Genomic DNA, 6773 nt, shown 5'->3' on the forward strand with positions numbered 1-6773 from the left:
CTTGTATGCAATTGATGTGGGTTTATAAGTTGTAGAGATTGTCTTCACTAGAGACCCTATTTGCTACAGTCAGAATGATTGTCAATGACATGACATGAAATTCATTGTTTTGTGCAATGTTACAGGTGAAAATAATGTTATAAATTATATTTTGTGAATAAAATAAATTAGTGAAAAAAGAAGAGTAAGTGAGGTATGGTCTGTGGTTCATTGTCACTCCAGCAGAGCGTGGTGCCCATCTGTTTCAAACAGGCGTCAATCAGAATGACCTGCCTTAACGAATATCGACCAGTAGCACTTACATCATTAGTGATGAAGTGTTTTGAAACAGTGGTGATGAATCTATCAGCTCCTGTCTGAGTGGTGACATGGATACGTTCCAGTTCACCTACTGTAGAAACAGGTCTACGGCAGATACCATCTCACTGGCTCTGCACAAAGCCCTGCAACACCTGGACAGTAAAGGTGCATACATCAGTATGCTCTTCACCAACTACAGTTCGGCATTTAACACCATCATCCCCTCAAAACTGGCCAGCAAACTCCAAGTCCTGGGAGTTAATACCCCAGGGTGTAAACTGGATCCTGGATTTCCTCACCTGACCACAATCAGTGAAGATTGGTAAGAACTTCTCCACAATCTCCATCAGTACTGGAGCATCGCAGGGCTGTGTTTTAGCCCCCTGCTCTATTCACTTTACACCTACGACTGTGTGGCTCGGTATGACAATAACACCATCTACAAATTTGCTGAAAGTACCACAGCAGTCGGTTGTATAAAGGAAGGGGATGAGTCAATACACAGGATGGAAATTGAAAATTTGGCTGAATGGTGCACCACCAACAACCTCGCAGTCAATGTCTCCAAAACTAAGGAGCTGATTGTTGACTTCAGGAAAGGAAAGCCAGAGGTTTACAATTCAGTGATCAGAGGTGGAGAGGGTGAGTAAATTTAAGTTCTTGGGAATCATTATCTTGGGAGGAACTTTCTTGGACCCAATATATCAATGGCATAATAAAGAAAGCACATCAGCACGTCTACTCAGGAATTTGCGGAGGTTTGGTATAACACCAGTGTAATGCACGTCGAAAGAACCAAAGACGTTGATCCAAACCAAGGCTTTTATTAACTAAAAGACTGGAGCATATCATAAATAGGTCGACCAGTCCAGAATGACCTGGTCTGGCTAGGAGCAATCCTTTAAGACCTGCCAGTAGGTGTGGCTACACTCTCAGCCAATCACAGTCATCCTACACTACCATCTGTACATATGTACATATACACATTGGTGATAGAATCTGTACTATCACAACCAGAAATTCTGGCAAATTTCTACTGGAAAGTTTGTTGATCGGCTCCACTGGTATGGGGACTCCAATGCCATGAGCATAAATCCCTGCAAAAGGTAGTGGACACAGGCAAAACTGTGCCCAACATTGAGAACATCTATAGGGAACACTGCCATCGGAGAGCAGCAGCAATAACCAACACTCGATCTGTTCTCACTGCTGCCATCAGGAAAGAGGTACAGGTGCCACAGGACTTACTCCACCAGGTTCAGGAACAGCTGCTCCCCCTCCACCATCAGACTCCTCAATGGCAAACTCAATCAGGGACTCATTTAAGGACTCTTACTTGTTCACTTTATTGATCTTTTTCTCTCTCCGTATTCCACAGTCAGTTTGTTTACATTTGTTATTGTGTCTATGTTATGTACAATTTTTTTTTTGCACAGCCAATAAGTGCTAATTCTGCCAAAGGATAAATAATCTCATATGATGTGTACATGCTGTCATGTATGTAGCCATATAACCATGTAATGATGTGTATGTGCTGTCATGTAAGTAATCATATAAACATATAACAATTACAGTACGGAAACAGGCCATCTCGGCCCCTCTATTCTGCACCGATTTAAGTGATCTCCTCTAGTTCCACCTAGTGGCTCCCTGCCCATAACCTTCCAACCCCCTCACGTCCATGTACTCATCCAACCTCCTCTTAAATGACAAAAGTGACCCTGCTGCAACCACCTCTTCTGGAAGGTTTTTTCATTCAGCCACCACTCTCTGAGTGAAGAAACTTCCTCTTATGTTACTTCTAAAGTTTTGCCCCTTAACTTATGACCCCTCGTTCCAATCTCACCTCCCCTCAAGGGGAAGAGCCTATTCACATCTACTCTATCTATCCCTCCCATAATTTTAAATACCTCTATCAAATCCCCCCTCAACCTTCTACGCTCCAATGAATAAAGACCCAGTCTACTCAATCTTTCTCCGTATTCTAGATACTGCCCATCCCAGCAACATTTTAGTAAATCTTCTCTGCACCCTCTCTACCTTATTGATATCCTTCCTATAATTTGGAGATCAGAACTGCACACAGTATTCCAAACTTGGTCTCACTAATGCCTTGAACAGTTTCAACATCACCTCCCAGCTCCTATATTCTAAGCTTTGATTTATAAAGGCCAGCATACCAAAAGCCTTCTTCACCACCCCATCCACATCAGATTCTGACAATAAATCTAAATCTGAAACCTGATGGTGAGGGGAAGAAGCTCTTTTTGTAACATTTGGTGCTTGTCTTCAGGCTTCCTGATGGTAATAGTGAGAAGATGGCACAGCCTGGTTGGGGAGGGTCCTTGAGGATAGAGGCTACTTTCTGGAGACACCGCCTCTTGTAGATGTCATTGATGGAGTGGAGATGGATGGCCGTGATGGTGCTGGCCAAGACACAACTCTCTGTAGTGTTTTGTCTGGCCTGTGCATTGGCCCCTCCATACTAGACAGTGATACAACCAGACAGAATACTCTCCACTGTACAACCTGCAGACATTTTGCAAAAGTCTTTGGTGATGTTCCAAATCTCCACAAACTCCTCATGAAGTGTAGCTGCTGGCGGGCCTTCATGGGTGCAGGGCCTGCGCTACCATTAGGCACCTTTGCGTCATGAATGATGTGGTTCTGACTAACATGCTAACGTGTGTCAGTTTGGTAAGGCGGAGGGAGAAAGTCGAGCACCACATCAGGTATTACACCCACTGCTCAGCCCCGTCAGCAACTCCCTCCCCCCTTCCCATGCTCAGCCCGGCCTAGGGCACAAAATAGTCTGGCACCAGCCCTGCCTGAAGGCCCCGGGACAGATCTTCAGAGATGGTGACACCCAGATCAAGTCCTTAACCCTTTCCACTGCTGATTCCCTTGCTGAGGACTGGTTTGTGTTTTCCCCCTGAAGTCCACAGTCTGTTCCTTAATCTTGCTAACGTTGAATCAACGCTAGGATTTCATATCGAAGTACAAATTTGAACGTGCTTGAAAGCACCTGTCTCTGTCCCCCATGCTCCAGGCCCTGAAACCAGTCCACGAGCTGAGTGCTGCATTTCTGCACCTGCTGCTGCCATTAACAGGAGTGGCCTGTAGTCAGCAGGCACATGCTGCTTCCACACTAAATGGATAAGCCACTGCTGCCTGCCCAGTAAATATATATTCTCCTTTTATCGAATCGCACTTGAGTTACTTCCTGAGTCAGAATGTCATGAAACTTAAGCTCAAAAGTATCAGACACTAATATTAAAAAGTTGGATATTCACCAAGCAATCTTCATACTTCCCTCTGTAACACCCTGGTCCACTCATCCCTTCCCACCAATCACCCCCTTGGCATCTTCTCCTGCAGCCATACTTGTGTCCCACATCCCCTCCCTCACCACTATTCAGGGCCCCAAACTGTCCCTCCAAGTGAAGTGAGATTTCACTTGTGAATCTGCAGGGGTCGTCTACTACATCCGGAGCTCCCGCTGTGGCCTTCCCTACATCGGAGAGACTGGGCGCAGATTGGGAGATCACTTCGTTGAGCACCTTCGCTCTGTCTGCATCAGTGACAGGGACGTCCTGTCATTTCAATCCCGTGCTGACATGTTTGCCCATGGCCTCATTTACCATCAAAGACCACCCATAAATTGGAGGAGTAACACTTAATTTTCCGTCTGGGCCCTCTCCAACCGGACGGCGTCAACATCAACTTTTCTAATGTCTGCCAACCCACTCCCCGTTCTCTCTCTCTTCCCCATTCCTTGTCTTCATTCCTCCAGCTCTCCTCTCCTTACACAGAGACATTGCCCCCTTCCCATTTGCTGCTGTGCCCTCCTTCCCTTATCCACCTACCACCTCCTGCCTGTGGGATTGTTCCCATCCCACTGCCCCTCCAATCACCCCCACCCCCACCATTTTATTCAGGTACCTGCCTACGTTTTGTTCATACCTTGATGAAGGGCTCAAGCCAAAATATTGGTTATGTATCTTTATCTTTGGTCTATAAAGTACAGTGTTTGACCTGCTTAGTTTCTCCAGCGTGGTGTTTTTACTTCAATCACTGCATCTGCAGATTATCATGTTTTACTTTTAATCTTCATACTTTTTATTTCAAAGAAAACCATAGAAATCTACGACATAGAAAATAGGCCATTTGGCCCTTCTAGTCAGTGCAGAAACATAATTAATCTCTACCCACTGTCCTGCTCCCATTCCATAACCCTCCAGATCTCTCCCTTCCATGTATCTATCCAATTTACTCTTAAAACGGAAGAGTGAGCCCGCATTTACCATGTCAGACGGCAGCTCGTTCCACACTCCCACCACTCTCTGAGTAAAGAGATTCTCCCCAAACCTTTCACCGAAAGCCACGTCCTCTCGTACTTATCTCTCCAAATCTGAGTGGAAAGAGCTGACTTACATTTACTCTATCTGGTGGGCAGTTCTTCTCATCGTCCAGCCAGCATTTGGAGCTGAAGGGACACTGGGTCAGGCAGAATCCACAGATAGAAAATGGTTAGTTTACGATTCTAGTAGGGATATCCAATATGTCTCGAGGGTGGGGAAGTGGCAAACAGATGGCAGAAGGTAGAGAGACAGGTGGAGGGAGAGACCACTGCAGTGGGAGGAAGTGGGGGGAGTTAGAACAGGAGGAGGTAAATAAGAAATGGAAAAGGTGAGTAAAACTCTGTCAGCTCATTCCATAGAGATGCACCAACATAACTCGTTAGATTTTGGGAACGAGCCATGGATCGTAAAACAGCAAATATGTCAAGAAAGGAGAAAGACATGGCAGGAAAATATAAGCCAGTTTAATTGAAGACTGTTGTTGGCAATAATCCAAAGGAGGTAACTAATTACGGATGAAATGAAACCACCAAAAAGCAGATTATTAGCTAAAGGAGTGATGACTGAAAATTAATGAACTATAGAGGATTCCCAGTATTCTTGTCATGAATCAGGCAATGTCAGCAGACCAATTCTTGGGATGACCAGATCAGCCCGTGAAGATATATGACCATTTAGGAGTAAAAGTCCATTCCATCAAGAGCTGATCTATTCTCCCACTCATCCCCACTCTCCTGCCTTCTCCCATACCCTTTGATATCCTGACTATTCAGATATCTGTTAATCCCTGCCTTAAATACACCCAGTGATCTGGCCTCCACAGCTGCCTGTGGTAGCAAATTCCAGAAGTTCACCACCCTCTGGCTAAAGAACGTGCTTCACATCTCTGTTTTAAACGGGCGCCCTTCAATCCTGAAGTTGTGCCCTCTTGTCTTAGACTCTCCCACCATGGGAAATAACTTTTCCACATCTAATGTGTCCAGGCCTTTTAACATTCAAAATGCTTCTATGAGGTTCCCCCCATCATTCTTCTGAACTCCAAGGAGTACAGTCCGTTACTTGTCAAATGTTCCTCACATGCTAATCCCTTCATTCCAGGAATTATCCTTGTGAATCTTCTCTGAACCTTCTCCAATGCCAAAATATCCTTTGTTAAATAAGAGAGCTGGTGATCTGGTTTATTAAGTTTCTTTAACTCTTTACCTACACTGCTTCTGTGGGAAGGTGTCGTACCCAAATTTCATGCCTTTCGATTCATGCCCTTTGGCGCAACTTGCCCACACTAATCCTGCCTGCCTGGGTTTGATCCATATCCCTGTATGCCTTTCTATCCAACTGCCACTCTAAATGTCTTTTACTATCTTGTAGTTACATCTGCCTCTGTGCTGGCATGTTCTGTATACCCTCAGCATCTAAGCTTCCTTTCACTTGCATGTTCGACCCTTCACTCGTACAGGAATGATGCATGACTCTTATCAACAAACTTTGAAAAACATTCCTCTGCCTTCAAACAACCCGTTCCGAGCTAGTTCATGGTTTGTACCATTAAAGTCGGCCTTACCTCGATTCCCGAATGTCAATTCCTGGTATCACTCTCCCTCTTTCCAGAACTACCTTAAACCCTAATAGAACAATGTTTGCTGGTCTCAAAGCCTCACCCATGAACACTTCATCCACTTGCCCTTCCCAATTTTCCAGGATGAGATCAAAGGTCTCCCTTGTAGACCCTCTACCGTAGAAGACACAAAGAGACCCTTTTCCACAGTAGGGACTTTTAAAAAGACTCTTCAGCCAGACAGGTGGATGCAAGAAAAATAAAGGGTCATGGGTATGTTGTAGGGAAGGTTTCGTTTGTGGAGTGTGTAGAGTGCATTGAAAGAACCAAAGACTTGTTGATCCAAACCAGGGGTTTTATTAACTAAAAGACTGGAGCATATCACAAGTAGGTTGACCAGTCCAGAATGACCTGGTCTGGCTAGGAGCAATCCTTTAAGACCTGCCAGTAGGCTCTCAGCCAATCACAGTCATCCTACACTACCATCTGTACATATACACATTGGTGATAGAATCTGTACTATCACAGAGTGGATTTATATGGGTCGGCACAACATT

The sequence above is a fragment of the Narcine bancroftii genome, chromosome 4 (assembly GCF_036971445.1).
Source record: "Narcine bancroftii isolate sNarBan1 chromosome 4, sNarBan1.hap1, whole genome shotgun sequence".
NCBI classification, from domain to species: Eukaryota; Metazoa; Chordata; class Chondrichthyes; order Torpediniformes; family Narcinidae; genus Narcine; species Narcine bancroftii.